Source organism: Pecten maximus, chromosome 13, assembly GCF_902652985.1.
Source record: "Pecten maximus chromosome 13, xPecMax1.1, whole genome shotgun sequence".
NCBI classification, from domain to species: domain Eukaryota; kingdom Metazoa; phylum Mollusca; class Bivalvia; order Pectinida; family Pectinidae; genus Pecten; species Pecten maximus.
This window is the reverse complement of record NC_047027.1, coordinates 27,813,458-27,830,450: the sequence shown is the minus strand read 5'-3', so window position 1 is coordinate 27,830,450 and position 16,993 is coordinate 27,813,458.

Genomic DNA, 16,993 nt, shown 5'->3' with positions numbered 1-16,993 from the left:
GAAATTTTTTTTTAAAAATTTTTTATAAAAAAACCCAAAAACCCCCTTTTTTTTTTTTTTTTTTTTAAAAAAATTTTTAATTTTTTTTTTAAAAAGGTTTTTTTTTAAAAAAAAATTGGTTTCCTTTTTTTTTTTAAAAATTTTTTTAAAAAAGGCTTTTGGGGGTTTAAAAAAAAAAAAAAATTTTTTTTTTTTAAAAAAAAAATTTTTTTTTTAAAAGGGGAAAAAAAACCTTTTTTGGTTTTTTTCCCCTTTTTTCCTTTTTTCCCTTTTTTTTTTTTTTTTAAAAAAATTTTAAATTTTTAAAAGGAAAAATTTTTTAAAAAAAAATTTTTTTTTAAAAATTTCCAAAAAATTTTTTTTTTAAAAATTTTTTTTTTTAAAAAAGGTTTTTTTAAAAAAAAAAAAAATTTTTTAAAAAAAAAAATTTTTTTTAAAACCCCTTTTTTTTTTTTTTTAAACCAACCCCAAAAAAAAAAAAAAAAAAAAAAAAAAAACCCCCCCTTTTTTTAAAAAAAATTGCCCCTTTAAATTTTTTTTTTAAAAATTTTTTTCCCCTTTCCCAAAATTTTGTTTTAAAAAAAAAATTTTTTTTTTTTTTTTAAAGGTTTTTTAAAAAATTTTTTTTTCAAAAAAAATTTTTTGGGCTTTCCTTTTTTTTTAAAAAAGGCCCCAAAAAATTTTTTTTTTAATTTTTTTTAAAAAAATTTTTTAAATTCTTTTTTTAAAGGGGGCCCTTTTGGGGAAAAAAGTTTTTAATTAAATTTTTCCCCCCTTTTTAAATCCAAAAAAATTTTTAAAAACCTTGTTTTTTCCGGGGGAAACCCCCTTTTAAAAAATTTTTTTTAAAAAAAATTTTTTTTGGGCCAAAATTTTTAAAATTTTAAAATTTTTTTTTAAGGTTTTTTGGGAAAAAAAAAGGTTTAAAAAAAATTTTTTTTTTTTTTTAAAAATTTTTTTAAAAAATTTTTTCCAAAAAAATTTTTTTTAAAATTTTTTTAAAATTAAATTTTTTTTAAAAAAAATTTTAAAACTTTTTTTTTATTTTTTAAAAAAAAAATTTTTTTTAAAAAATTTTTTGGGAAAATTTTTTACCAAAACAAAAAAAGGGGGGGGGGGTTTTGCTTTTTTAAATTTTTTTTAAATTTTAAAAAAAATTTTTTTTTTTTCCCTTTTTTTTTTTTTCCAAAAATTTTTTGGGAAAAAAAGGGGAAAATTTTAAATTCCATTTTTTTTCCCTTTTTTATAAAAAAAATTTTTTTTTCCCCAAAAAAAACCCCCCTTTTTTTTTTGGAAAAAACCATTTGTTTTTTTTTTAAAAAATTTTTTTTTTTTTTTAAAAAAAAAAATCAAAAAAAAAATTAAAAACCCCTTTGTTTTTTCCTTTTTTAAAAAAAAAAAAATTTTTTAATTTTAAAATTTTTTTTTAAAAAAAAAATTTTTTAAAATAATTAAAAAAAAAAAAAATTTTTTTTGGGGGTTTTTTTTTTTTTTCCCTTTTTTAAAAATTTTTTTTTTAAAAAAAAAAAATTTTTAAAACCCCCCGGGAAAAAAATTTTTTTTTCCCCCTTTTTTTTTTTTCCCCCCTTTTTTGGGGGGTTTTTTTTTTTTAAAAAAAAAAAAATTGTAACCCCCGGGGGGGAAAAATTTTGGTAGGGAAAAAACCCCGGGGAAAAATTCAATTGGGGGGAAAAAGAATTTTTTAAAAAAAATATTGGGGGGGGGTGGGGGAAATTTCCTTTTAAAAAAAAAACCCCCCTTTTTAAAAAAAAGGGGGGGTTTTTTTCCCAAAAAAAAAAAAAACCCCTTTTTTTTTAAAATTTGGGGCCCCGGCCGGGGAATTTAAAAAGGGGCCCCCGGGAAGGTTCCCCCCAAAACCCCCTTAAATTTTAAAAAAAAAAATTTTTTGGTTTTTTTTCCAAAATTTTTTTTTTGGGGGAAAACCCCCTTTTTTTTTTTTAAAATTTTTCCTTTTTTAAAAAACCCTTTTTCCTTTTTTCCTTTAAAAACCAAAAAATAAAAAAAAAAAAAAAATTTTTTTAAAAAAAAAAAAAAAATTTGAAAAAGGAAAAAAAAAAAAAAAAAAATTTTTTTTAAAAAAAAAAAAAATTTTAAAAAAAAAAAACCCCTTTTTTTAAAAAAAAGGGGGGGGAAAAAAAAATTTTTTTTTTTTTTAAAAAAAAAATTTTTATTTTTTTTTAAAAAATTTTTCAAAAAAATTTTTTTTAAATTTTTTTTTTTTTTTTTTTTAATTTTTTTTTTTTTAAAAAATTTTTTTAAAAAAAATTTTAAAAAAACCCCTTTTTTTTTAAAAAAATTAAAAAAAAAAAAAGGGGGGGGGGAAAAAAAAAAAAAAAAAACCCCTAAAAAAATTTTTTTTCCCAAAAAAATTTTTTTTCCCCTTTTTTAAAAAAAAAAAATTTTTTTTGGGAAAAAAAAATTTTTCCCTTTTTTTTTCCCAAAAAAATTTTTCCAAATTTTTTTTGGGGGGGGGTTTAAAAAAAATTTTCCCCCCCCCCTTTTTTTTAAAAAAAAAAAAAAATTTAAAAAAAAAGAAAAAAATAAAAAAAAAAATTTGTTTCCCCAAAAATAAAAAAATTTGGGGGGGTTTTTTTTTTTTGTTTTTCTTATTTTATCCTATTTTTTTTTTTTTTTTTTTTTTTGGGGGGGAGGGGGGGGGATATTTCCCCTTTTCTTTCCCAAAGGGCTAAACGGGAAAAGTGCTTCTTTTTTTGGTCTTCCGTTTTCCCCTTTGATCTTTTTTTATTAATGTAGCCCTTAAATTTTCCAAAAAGGACATCAGTAGGGCGTGTTTTGTGGGAAAACTAGAATAATCACGTCTTCCATTCTTTACCTGGGTTTTTTTCAGTAGAAAACCCCACCAAAAACTCAAGTAGGAAATTTTTGTTAAAAGATAAAAAGGTTTGTTTTTCCAAATTAAAAACCCCTAAATAAAGGGCAAAAGGCCCCCCATCAAAACCCCACGTGACCTTTTGGTGTCCCAAAAAAATGACAAAACCCCGGAAAAAAAAACCCAGTAAATAACTTTTTGATCTGGGGTATCTTTTTTAAAAATAACAAGCTAAACGGAAAAATGGGGATGTAAAGTGATTATCCGCAAAAAATAAAAAAATAAATAAATGAAAATAAACCTAACACTTCAGGTTAAGCCGACATCGACAAGCATGAGAAAAAGCATTTTGTGCATGAATGATTTACCCAAAACATTTAAATTATTTTTCCCAAAACATAAATGCCCTCATACGTTGGGGATTGTCTATTTTGGGACATTTTATAAACCAAAAAATTGTTTTAAATTTAAAAATCCCAACCTTAGGCCCACCTCTAGGCTCATCTGTACCACCGTATGCAACCCATAAGGATCCCCCCCGGGTCATCTTTTTTTTATGCAATATATTTGAAAAGTTAATCACCGTTTTAAAAAAACTAGACGCTTTTGAAACAAAAAAAAAAAGCCTCTTTTTTTTTTTAGTACAAACCCATCTAGTAAATGTTCATTTCCCGGGGAAAAATTTGCATATGACACTTATATAATCCCCCGCCCATTTAAGTACGTAACGCTGTCCAGAAAAGTGACTCAAGCTTTCCAATAAGTTAGTGAAGGGGTCCCAAAAGTTTATATTCCTGTCCAATACGTTACTAAACTGTCCAAAAGATTAGGTAAAGCTGTTTTCCCAAAAGTATGTAAAGCTTCCTAAAACTTAAAAACTGGGCCCCAAAAAATTACGTAAAAAGGGCCAAAAGTTACCCTAAACTGTCCTAATAGATAAATTTAAACTGTCCAAAAATTTCCCTTGCCCGTCAATAAGTTTACGTTAAAACGTCCAATAAATTCGGGAAACGGGCCCCAAAAAGTACCCTTAAAACTTTTCCCCCAAAAAGTTCGTTTTAAAATGTCCAAAAGTTCCCTAAAATGGCCAATAAGCTCCGTAAAAATTCAAAAAAAGTATCTAAAAAATGTCCCCCAAAAAGTTCCGTAAATGTTTTTAATAAGTAACGTCCAGCTGTCCCAATAAGTTACGTTTAAAGGGATCATAATTACATAAGCTTTTCAATAATTTTTCGGGTTAAATGTTCAATAATTTTTCGTAACCTGTCCAATTTAAATTCGTAAAGCTTCAATAAATTCTTTAAAACTGCCCAAACAGTTCTGAAGCTGTCCAATATGTTACGTAAAAAATGTCAATCCCTTACGTCAAACTGTCCTAAGTTAAACATAAAGCTGTCCATAAAGGGTTTTTTAAAAAAGCTGTCACAAATTACTTAAAAAAATTCAAAAAGTAAAGTAAAGCTGTCCCCAAAAAGTTCATTAAAGCTGTCCCAAAAAGTTACTTAAAAATGGGCCCCAAAAGGGGTTTGGTAAAACTGTCCAAAGGTAAGTAAAGCTGCCTAATAAATTTTCTTTCAGTTCTAATAATTTTATAGCCCGTCCCAAAGATTCTAAATTTCCCAAAAGGTTTTGGGGAAACTGTCCAAAAGGTTTGTAAAAATGCCTAAAAAAGTAAAGAAAGCTGTCCAATAAGTTCTAAAATTTCCAAAAAGTAACGTAAAGCTGTCTAATAGAAAAATTAAACCGTCCCAAAAAGTTACGGAATGCCTTTTAATAAGTGGGCGCAAAAACTGTCCAATAGTTACGTTTAAACCCCCCAATAATTTAAGTCAAGCTGTCCAAAAAGTTACTTAAACTGTCCCAAAAAGTTAAAGTAAACGGCCAATAATTACGTCCAAAACTGTCCAATAAGTACCTAAAAAGTCCAAAAAGGGGCCTAAAACTTTCTAATAAGTTCGTGAAAGTATCAATGACTTAATAACTGTCAATTTTACTTAAACTGTCCAATAAAATTTCCCTAAAGCTGTTAAAAAAGTTACTAAAGCTGTCCGTCATTTTCGTGAAGCTGTCCAAAAAGTAACGGAAAACTGTCAAATTTACTAAACTGTCATAAGTAACGTAAAGGGTGTCCAATAGTTTAACCCTAAAAACTGCCAATAGGGTTTCATAAGCTGGGCAAAAAGTTTTTCTTAAAAAAACCCTTTAAAAATTTTTCGTTAAACTGTCAATTAGTTTGTAAAGCTGTCCAATAATTATTTATGCCGTCCAATAAGTAACGAAAAATTTCCAAAAAATTCCCTAAAGATGTCCAATAAGTTTTAAAAAACGGGCCCAAAAATACGAAAGCTGTTTCAATAAGGGCCGTAAGGGGTCCCTTAATTAAAGTTTTAAAACCTTCCCCCTAATTACGTAAATTCCTTTAAATTTTCGTTAAAACCCCCCAATAAGTTCCCTAAAAACTGTCAAAAAATTTAAAGTGGAGCTGTCCAAAAGGGTTTAAATAAAAGGGGTCCAAAAAGTTACGTGGAGCGGGCCCAAAAATTTTCGTAAAACTGGGGCCAATAGTTACACAGCTGTCCAATATTTTACGTAAAAACCCGTCCCCAAAAAAGGTACGTGGGGCTGTCCAATAAGTTCGGGAAAGGTGTCAAAAAATTTAAGTATTACTGTCCAAAAATTTCTTTAAAACTGGCCAATAAGTCCCCATGAACTTTTCCCAAATTTGCTTATAATTTTTCCAATAAGTGGGGGTAAAACTCTCCAAAAATTGGGCGTAAAGCTGTCAAATAATTTCGCGGAGCTTTTCCAATACTTTACGTAAAAACTTCCATAATTAATAAAAAAGGGGCCAAAAAGTACGTAAAGTTTGTCCAAAAAGTTTAAAGTAAAAATGTCCAAAATTTTCGGGAAAGGTGTCCAAAAAAATACGGGAAAATTGTCCATATTTTACGTAAATTTTGTCCAATAAGTTAAAAAAACGGTCCAAAAGTGAAAGTAAAGGGTTTTCCCCAAAAAAAACGTTTAAAAAGTCCCCAAAAAGTTACGGGAAACTTTTCAATAAATTACGTAAAACTGTCCAATAATTTTCGTTAAAGGGGTTTTTTAAGTTTTCGGATGTTATCCCAAAAATTTTATTTTTTTTTTTTTTTAATTTTTTTTCCAAAGGGTTTTTTAATTTCTTTCGTATGTTTTGTAAAGGGTCCGTTCGTTCCTTTTTTTAATTAAGTTTCGGGAAATCTGCCTTTGTCTACGTCCCTAAATTAATAAATTTCCTTAAATTTCTTAAAAGGTCTTTTAATTTAAAAAACTTTTTTTTGTTACCTTTAAAGAAGGTTCAACCCCTTCCTTTAATTTTGGGAATAAGTTTTTAAAACCCCTTTTCCCTTTTTGGGGTGGGGGGTCCCAATTTGGGGGGTAAAGTTTTAAATTACTTTAAATTTTTAAAATTTAAATTTTTAAGTTAAAATTTTTTCCCTGTTGGCTTGTTTTTTAAGTTATTTAAACCCCTTTTTTCCCAAAAGTTTCCTTACCTTTTTTTAAAAATTTTTTTTTAAACTTTTTTAATTTTTCGTCGGGTTTAACCCCTTGTTTTCGTTGAACCTTTTAAAAAAATTTCTTTTGTTAAAAGGGACGTTCTTTTTTTTTTCCTGTTACAGTTTTAAACCTTTTTTAAATTAAATTTAACGTAAATGTCCCCCAAACTTAACGTAAAAGGGGGGAAAAAATTTCCCTTAAAATTTTTTTTCTTGTTTTTTAAGTTTAAATTTTTCCCGGGCCTTTGTAAATTTTCCAATAAGTTACGGGAAAGGTTTTTTTTTAATTTTTTTTTTGTTAAAATTAAAAAGTTTTTTAAATTAATAAGGTAACGTTAACTTTTTAATTATTTTTTGTTTTTTAAAAATTTTTTTTTACGTTGGGCTTTTTCCCCTTTTCCCTTTTTGGTTTTTTTTCCCATAAGTTCTAAAGCGTTTCAACGTTCCCTTTTCCTGTCCTGTTCGTTCCGTTTTTAAAAATTCCCTTTTAAAATTTCCCTTTGTTCGTAAATTTTTCCCAAATTTTGGGGGCCGTAAAAACCTTTCTTTTTCTAAACTTGGGCCAAAAATTTTTTTGCTTTTACCTGCCGTGGGGCTGCTGTCCCTTTTTTAACGTTTTTTTAAAGGTTTTTACCTTTTCCCTTTTTTTTTTCCCCAAATAGGTTAACCCTTTTAAAGTTTTTTCCAAAAATTTTTTTTTGTTTTAAACCCCGTCCAAATTTTAAGTTTCTAATTTTTCCCAAAAATTTTTTTTGTAAAAGGGGTTTTTTTTAATTTTGTAAAATTTCCAATTTTAAAAAACCGTAAATTCCAATTTAATTCCCTTCCGTCCCAATTTTAAGGGTTTTTTTAAACCGTCCAATTTTTTTTACCCCGGGGCTGTCCTTCGTTACCGGGAAAGGTTTGCCATAATTAACCGGTTTGGGGTTTTCCAATTTTTTCGTTTTTTTGTTTTTTAAAATTCCAATAATTGTGGCTTTTCCAATTTTTTTTTTCGTTGCTTTCCCTAAATTCTTTTCCCCCGTCCCTAGGGGTTTACCCCTTCAACCGGCCTAAGTTACGTAAAGGGTCCAATAAGTTAAAAAAACCTTTCCCAAAAAGTTCGTAAAGGCTGTCCAATTTCGTAAAGCTGTCCAATAAAGGGAATGGCCCAATTTTTTGGAAAAGTTTATTTTAAAAGTCCCTTAATGCGGGAAAGGTCCTTTTTTAAACCCCAAAGGGTTTAAATTACGTTTAAAAGGTTTAAATGTAATGGGTTGGGAAAAATTGAAACTGCCAAATGCTTTAAATGGGTTTTTTCCTTTTTAATTAAACTTTTGTTATTTTAAAAATTATATCCAATAATTTCTAATTAAAAATTTTAAAAAGGGGAAAAAATTATTGTTGTCAAAAAGACATTTGTATAATTCGGTTAAACTTAAAAAAAAAATATTAAAGGGGATCCATGTAATAATTGGATATCTAGGTCAAGCCCGGATCTTTTGGGTTTGAAAATGGAAAATCAACAATACCATCGAGATTCTTTCAATTCCCTCATTATTAGATGGGTTTTAGTGGGGTAAGGGATAACAAGGCAATGCTAGGAAAACAATATTCCGGGCAATGTAAACTCAACCTCGAAACAAGGGATTTATCCTATGGTGAATCTCTAACCTGCAAACGATTGTTACTAAAGGGAAATTAAATAAAAATTTAACTTACAATCACGGAAAAATTTTGGGCGACTTTTTTATACCTTTGCGCAAGGGCATCTGATGATTGGGTGTAATTTAACCAAGTGATTGACGGTTTTATTTTTCGACACGGGGGGGAAATTTCTTTTATAGTTTTATAAAAGGACCGTAACCCACCAGGAAGTTTTCAACAACATGTACCCTATACAGAGACTCAAGTATTTTACCTACCCAAAATTTAACATTCATTTGATTCAAAAGTGATATTAAACTATCTGGTTTTAATTTTTTATACTTCTGACAGTCACACATCGTCAGGGCCCTATTACTATAGTTTACCCTTCTACCCTGTATGCTATTTTCCCAAAGATACTCCATATCCAATTTATACCTTGACAGGTAAAGGGAAAAAAGGAAATGATGTTAAAAATTTGGGGTTTTTTAATTTCCGTTTAAAAGGGGGTAAAATTTTTTTTTTTTTTGTAAAAATTGTTTTTTTTTTTTTTTTTTTTTTTTGGGGTTTTTTTTTTTATTTTTCCCCCCAAAAAAAGGTTTTTTTTTAATTTTTTTTTTTTTTTTTTGTCCTTTTTTTTTTCCTTTTTTTTTTTGTTTTAGTTTTTTTTTTTTTTTTTTAAAATTTTTTTTTTTTTTTTCACCCTTTTTTTTTTTTTTTTTTTAAATTTTTTTTTTTTTTTTTTGGGGGTTTTTTGGGTGGGAAAATTTGTTGGTTTTGTTTTTTTTTTTTTAAAATTTTCTTATGTAATAGCACTGTAGGTAACTTGCTTGATAAACAACAGTACGTGGTTCGGCTCGAGTTACTCAACTGTTTTAACAAACATACTCTGTAACAAATAGCAAAAGTAAGAATAAATACACCATCAAGCTTACAATGCTTCTCCAACTAACACACGAACGGAACGAGTTTTTAAACTTACAACAAAGTGACACGTGTTTAAGCTTCGATCTGATATTTATTATCGCAGGATACATTGTTAAAACAATGACATATGCATTTTTCTTACTTTATTCATGTAATTTATAATTAAACTTGGTTTGATAAGTGTATGGTACATACCAAAGTGTGGCTCAGCTTCATGTTAATATAGAAAATGCTGGATATCATTCGTGCGTGACACTAACGTATTCATTTTATGTATTATTCAAACCCAAAATAAATCAATGTCCTTATGGTATTGTTGAAAGATCGAAGTAAAGAAGAAAGTCTTTTAATTTGACCAGATATGAACATTTGGAACCAAACAATGGCAAAGGACCTTTAGCTAGCACATGCGCTTGCATAGAAAATGTGATTTTCATTATTTTTTTTTATTTGACAGTGGTATGTGTAATCTGTTAAGCTCAAGGTTGGTAACTCCGCAACAAGCGAAACGGCACCCCATCTCACTTCAATCGACTAAAAAACCACATTTATTCGAACTGACACAGTGCATACTATATACTATCGTCATCAGGAAACATTCATCTTTAACCTACCGTGTCACTCAATACGAATTGTTACATCCAAAACACAACAATCCGTGAAAACATCGTCGAATTTCTCGCTCTGAACGCCATTTTTCAAACGGTTCCCTCAGCCTGTCCGGATTCTTCATTTACATACGGGGTTGAAAGGTTATGCGATTATATAATCGTCAGTCGCCGGGTGCATTTTGTCCGGAAAATGCTTCGGATCACTGAAGTGTTTCGTCTAATTTACGATTATTTAAAAATTTTCGTCAATGAATGATGATTTATAATGATAAATTATTATTCATTTTGTACCATGCCACGTATATGACAAGCAAACGAAGTCAAGAATGCCTATTCTGCAATCACATTCACGTAGTAGGCCTAGACATTTTATACTTGAAAATTGAAAAAAAAAAAAAAAATGGGAAATGGATTCGCATACTTTTGTTACAAAGGTAGAACAAAATCCTTATTTATAGATTTACTTTTGTCAGTTTACTGAAATCTAGACGAACAGAAAAGTGAATCACGAATAAGACTGCCATCAGGTTACTGGAACGTATACATGTGTACCAACATTACTTACTTCAGACCTGTTCATTTCTTTCTTCACATTTTACAAATAGCATGTCGTCGTCAAATACGAGGATCATACTTCAGACCTGCAAAACGATTTGTACGTTGTGATCGATGATATATCTTTAATTTATTTTCATTTCCCACAATGTTAGATTTAATGTTTGCCAGAAATTCTTCGAGTTCAATCAAAATTACATGCAAGACTCGGGACTTACCTATTGATCTATCACTGTATGATAATCGAGATAATGAGGAATTTCATTTTATTTTAGCCCCTTTTTATTCAAATTTTCGAAACAGTATTACTTACTTATTTGATTTCGATTTTAATAAATAAACTTGATAACATTTGGCCGCTTAGTGTCAACAATCAGGGGCGGACACAGGATTTTCAATTAGGGTGCGTGCGAAATTATAGGGGGAGTGAAGGGATGTGTGTGTGTGTGTGTGGGTGTGTGTGTGTGTGTGTGTGGGGGGGGGGGGGGGGGGGGGGGGGTTCCGGGGGGTAATCCCCCTAAAACATTTTAGCAGGTAAATGCAAAATCCAGCATTCTAGTGTTTTATAAAAACAAGTATATGAGAAATATTTTTCTAATGATTTCATACTATCATTTCGCTGATTGATACGGGAATTCGTTTTTTAAGATACCCTTACTTTAGGGGGTGGAGTTGGGGGTATGGGGGGGGGGGGGGGGGGGGGGGGGTAACAATGTCAAAGGGTTTAACGCACTGTAAAGTATTCTTCGTAATACTGGTTATCTATGTAATTCCACTTTACATCGCATATATAATATTTAAGTTATTGGTGAATTATCTGATTAATTGAGTGTGTAAACATCCAACGCTACTCTAATAATGATGTTCACACTGGCTGAAGTGCTTAAAGAATAAGAAAAATAAAGAGAAAGAAAACGGAATACTTGAGGGGTAGTAGTATAGTTATTTTGTGTCTACGCCATAATTTTATAGTATTTAGGGCTAATGCCAGAACACCCAGAACAACCTCTTATTCTTACCGATACATGTATTGTGTGTGGTCTATATATTTTTAACTAGTCATGTAGTGGTCCATTTTTTTTAATTGAAGATAACCCTAAATAGATGGCAAGTTCAATAAAAAACAAAATATCAAACAACTATCAGCTATTACCCCATCCAAATTTCAAGTTCGAAAAATTTCAACTGATACTGCTAATTCGTGGTCCTGTCTTGAACAAGTTACTGAGCACCATTACATGAAATCTTTCGATTTCAAAACGAAGTTCAACAACTAACGAAATGATGCAGTTAAAGAAAAGAAAAGGACGATCTCATCACTGGTATTAAAATATGCTACCTTATTAGTCCGTGATCTCGCAAATGACCTCCTGTACATGCAGATGTAAAATAAAGCATGCGGAGATGACCCCCAAAAGTTCACCATACGACTGACGATTATATAATCGCATAACCTTTCAACCCCGTATGTAAATGAAGAATCTGGGCAGGTTGAGGGAGCCGTTTGAAAAATGGCGTTCAGAGCGAGGAATTCGGCGATGTTTTCACGGATTATTGAGCTGAAGCATGGTAGTTATCCAGAATTATATCCCTGGTAAGGGTTATTTCCTCTCGGGCTACGTCATTGGTGAAAGAACCCGTACTAAGGATATAATTCTGGAACACATTTATATTCCTCTAGGGCCATGCTGGTATGTTACATGCTACTTTAAATATATATATATCTATGTCTCTGTTTCATGTTTTATAGACACGCATTGTTGCGGTTAGCAAATTAAAACGAGTGTAATTAGCACGATAATATCTCGAGTGTGGAAGCTTTGTCATTTTCAAAATAAAGACAATTGTCATTTAACAAAACTAGTTGTGGCAAGTATTCAGAAAATAAATATATAAAAACACCATGATTATGTAACTGTTCGAAATATAATGTACAACAACTAACTGGTCTAACACATTGTACAAAACTACCATAACATATCTTAACAGTTCATTAGGGTTTTTATACTATAATCATCTTTGTGAGTATATTCACTACAGACGGTGTTGTCCTTAACATTAAACGAGTGTTTCTTTCCCCTGCTATTTCAAAGATAAAACGCATACATGTGAATGTCACAATTAAGCAGCCAGGATGAATTGAAGCTACTTGTAGCCAAGTTGTCATTTATTGACGGAGAAACAGTTTGATCTCGTACTGAACAAATATATATAATTTCTTTTATGCATATACTTCAGAAGATATCGTATGTAATCAGTCCGATTTATTATAATGTATATTTACTATGGCTTACGTCTTTTTATGAGAGTTTAAAATAATAAATCCGATAAAATGAGACCAGGCTACGTGTCATAAGGTAAGCTTTTTCAAAACATATCGTTTATACAATTATATAATGTCTTCCTCTTTTTTCAAATATATTGAGGTCCTCGATCGCGTGGTACAAACACGGCCTTGTATTTTTTGTTTGCAACTTGCCTCACGCTTACCAGATGTGCACGTGCAGCTATTAGCTACATGTAGATAACATCGAGTTCACCTAAATGTGGGTTGAATTCGCTTGTTTGTCGTTTCTATTATAATCACCTACCAGTTTTTTTTCACAGACGAAATTCACATGAGCCCGTACATGAAAATCTATGAATATATATATATTACGAGTTTCAAAACATTGTTTACATTGATTGATGTCTTCATACATGTTGTAATCAGAATCACGTAGATGATGTTACGTTTCTTTCCCATATAAGTGTAACGTCCAACTGCATATATAGCCACATTTCCAGGAGAGCGATTGGCTTTTGTTTAATCAATATTGGGTTTTACAATATCGATTGACTATTTCGTCTACTTGGACGAGACGTGGCCTCAACTGACGATAACATTTATGGGTCCCCAAGATTGGTACAGTAATACTATTAATCATTAATAAACATCCATATGACGGTAATGTATGCTTAGTTCAAATTGAATGTTTTTTGTTTATATCCAGGGTACCGTACAATTATACGTCATCAGAACCTAACCTAATCATGACTCTTGATAAACTTATAACTAAGATAACTACCCAGTGGACACAAAACGTTCGGAGAACGTCCGGAAAACGTCCTATTCAGGTCACAACGTCCGGGACTTTCCTACAACGTTGTGAGAACGTTTCATGTCAAACGTTAGTACAACGTTAGCTTTTGACGTTGTAACAACGTTGTCACAAGGTTTTAATGCAAACTTTGTTTATTTGTTGTTAATTTTAAACGGGTTGCAAGTTTACACAAATGCCAAAGACATACCGAACGAAAACATAAAATTTCATGATAAATTTAATTATCTAATTGGCTCGAAATTTTATTTGTCAATAATGAATCTGTTTAAATTAGTTTAAAAAGCAACCTACGTCGCCTATAATGTGCCCTAATAACATATATCGATCATTGATCCTTTCCTGGTCCTATTTTGCTGTTAGACCTCCTTTTATACCAATAAATGTGATCAAACTCGAACTTACGAGGTTACGATAACAAATCGGTGTTAACTCACTTGATGTTGCAATATATATCCGCCAGGGGGCAATACAAACATTCACATTCATTTCAATAACATTTTTTAAACGACTTAATTTCAGTTTAAACTGCATGAAAATATCATGTTTTGGTTGAAACTGTTGCGATTTTTTTTCGGGAAAAGAAATAGATAGAGAGAAGAAAAAAGGTTATTAATATTTGCGCGGTAATTTTAACTTCCGGTTCTTTGTTCTGCAAACACACGTGGGCCCAACACACACATTTCAATCGGTCTGTTGACTTGCTGTACTGGATTATGTATTTGCTTTCAAAATAACGTATGGAATCAGCTTTCTTCCCGAATACAGATAAGTAATTCAAGGTAAGTTCTGTATGATTCGTATTTTCTATTATACTGCGTTTGATTTTGACTTGTGTTTATTTACAAACCGATCGCGGGCATGTTATGATTTATCTTCACGTACGTACTTACAACGGATGTACGTGTTTGGTATCACCGGGCATAAGTTTAGTTTCACGCATATTTGTTAACCGAACACGTACGTTATGATATATTGCCGAAAGGTTTACGGTATATCAATAATTATTGTTTTGGTTGTTTTTTCTATTTACAGATTAAATGGAGATAACTGGATGAACCGAGGTAATCGGAGACATCAGAGATATGAGTGATGGGAGGAGTGCAAGCACATGGACACATGGAAATAAAGACATTAAAATACTGTATAAAACAACTTGAGTTTTTGTTGTACATAATAGGTAGCAATAGAAGAAAATAAAATAATACGACGTTGTGACAACGTCTATACAACGTAAATAAAACGTTGCCACATCGTAACACAGTAACGTTGTGGGAACGTTGTATGAAAACGTTCCCCAAACTTTCATTTGCAACCTTACTATAACCTAAATGCAACGTTGCATCCTGACGTAACTGCAACGTTCTCCAGACGTTGTGTGCCCACTGGGTAAATATCTTAAATGGGGTTACAGATAGTTCCGTTGAAACCGCTGAGATATATATTGCATCATTTTTTTTTTTTTAATAAGATAATTCAAACATTTTAGATGCTGTAAGCCTGACCGGGTCGTCTACGTACGCTGTCCCTGGGACTGAGTTTACACTGACGTGTGATGTACCAGAGGAGGCCAACTTTGTCCAGTTTTACCGCCGTCCTGACATCACTTCTCCAGTAGGTAGTGTACAAGTAGGTGGTGACCAATGTTACAACACCAAAGCCACCCCCGCCGTCCCCTGTACACCGGATGTCTGTTCCTGTGTAACGTCTGGAGTAAACCTTGGTACAGTGTTCCGGTGGATCATACAGCCACAGACGGGAGACCATGGATCTGTGTGGTACTGTAGACGTACCAACTTTAACCTACCTGACAGGACACTAGACAGTGATGACTTTACACTCAACGTGGCAGGTGAGAATTAAATATTTAATATTAAATAATAGTTTCCCTGTTTACAATGCATTAACTTTTGCAAAATATTTACCGGATAAATAAAATAAAAAGAAATACTGGACAGTCAGGATTATACACTGAACGTGGTATGAGAGTGTAAAATATTATAACAACGGGTTTTAAATTCCTATATGTATCTTGGTAGCAAATCATGATAAAATTATCACAAACACACTGATTATATACATACTTATAGTCATTATATAGAGAGTAAAATAGTACATCAGCTCTATTTAATACAAAACTTTGAAAAATGTTGCAATCTTAAACTTAAGAGTTTGTGCATTGTCCTAATTGTAATGTTGTATAAACATAAAGGGGTCTGATATAAGTAATAGTTTGATAGAGGGTTATATATAAACATTACAGACGGTCCCGGTACCTCCATAGCTCTGTCCCCACCCGACACTACCTACACCAGGACAGAGGGGGACACGTTACCGGACATCACCTGTACAGCGGACTGTAGACCTGGCTGTACCTTTGTCTGGACACGATCGGACAACATCAACTTTACTGTCTCACCTGTGTTGTCACTGGGACAACTGGACAGATCAGAACACGGGACGTACAGGTGTACTGCTAGGAATGTTGTCGGGGAGTCGACTATAGTAATCAGTGTTACTGTACAGTGTAAGTAACTGGAAATGTTGTCGGGGAGTCGACTATAATAACCAGTGTTACTGTACAGTGTAAGTAACTGGGAATGTTATCGGGGAGTCGACTGTAATAACCAGTGTTACAGTACAGTGTAAGTACATGCATGTATCTATATTAGTACTGTGTAGTAATTCATTGTCATTGATTTCATATACATGTAAATGGATTGCTGACATAAGTCTACACATCAAAAGTATATTCAATACATATCTGTTTAGTATTACAAACGTTTTGTGTTTAGTGCAGTTTATGTTAAGGTGTAGAATTATCCAACAAGACAGACCTATCAATGGTGGAAAAAATCAGAAAATAAAAAATCGTCTGCATGTTGGTATAATTTTTCACTTCCTCTATTTTGCATATGAATTAATGTTTAGTTTTATCATAGAAATGAAAAGAAAATCCACAACGCGTCGCGTTACAAGTAATCACAAATTAACAGGTCTTGTATAAAAAGGGATGGTATCGCTCCATGGTTAGTTTGTTAGAATTCATCATTACCCATATTAGCCAGCGTCATATGCTGCCAATGCACCGCTCAATTCCGTCCGAATTTCTGCTATTAATTTACAGGTACATTTGTAGCTGTATAATGCGACGTGTCATCATAACATGTACTGACACGAAGACATTGATGACACAATATGTCCACTTTACTATTAGACTATTACGTGATAATTTCAAGGGTGTGGTAACTATCATGAATAGGTTGAAGCCGACTGAAATCCAGCTTGCTATTTATTCTCTCTCCGGAAAAGTTATTTTTGGACAAAACAAACTCTTCATAGACCATCGGTAATAAAAACTTTTTTCGTGGTTTAATTCTGAAGCTTTTAGTTGCCATACGATATTCATACTTGAAAAATAAACGCTCTACAGCTTAGTTACTATAATTTCAGATCTGTCTCAGTAGGAAAATATTTTTTTTTGAAAATTTCAACATCGACTCTTGTAAGAACATATATGAGTGTGTAGATTTACGGACGTTTAGTAGGTATTTCACTAAATGGTGTTTAAACTGTCGAATATATTTGATGTCCGAATGGTCAATTTGTATCAGTCCTCACAGCTGTAGAGAATTCAAGTATAGATCATTCTCCGATATAATTTTACCTTCATTATTGTGTTGAGGTCTCATGCATTCCTCCTCCTAGATCCAGATATAGCGTGACTTTTGTAACCTAGCAAACAATAAAATCGTAGTAGCTGATGACTTCCTTGCTGAACAACACATT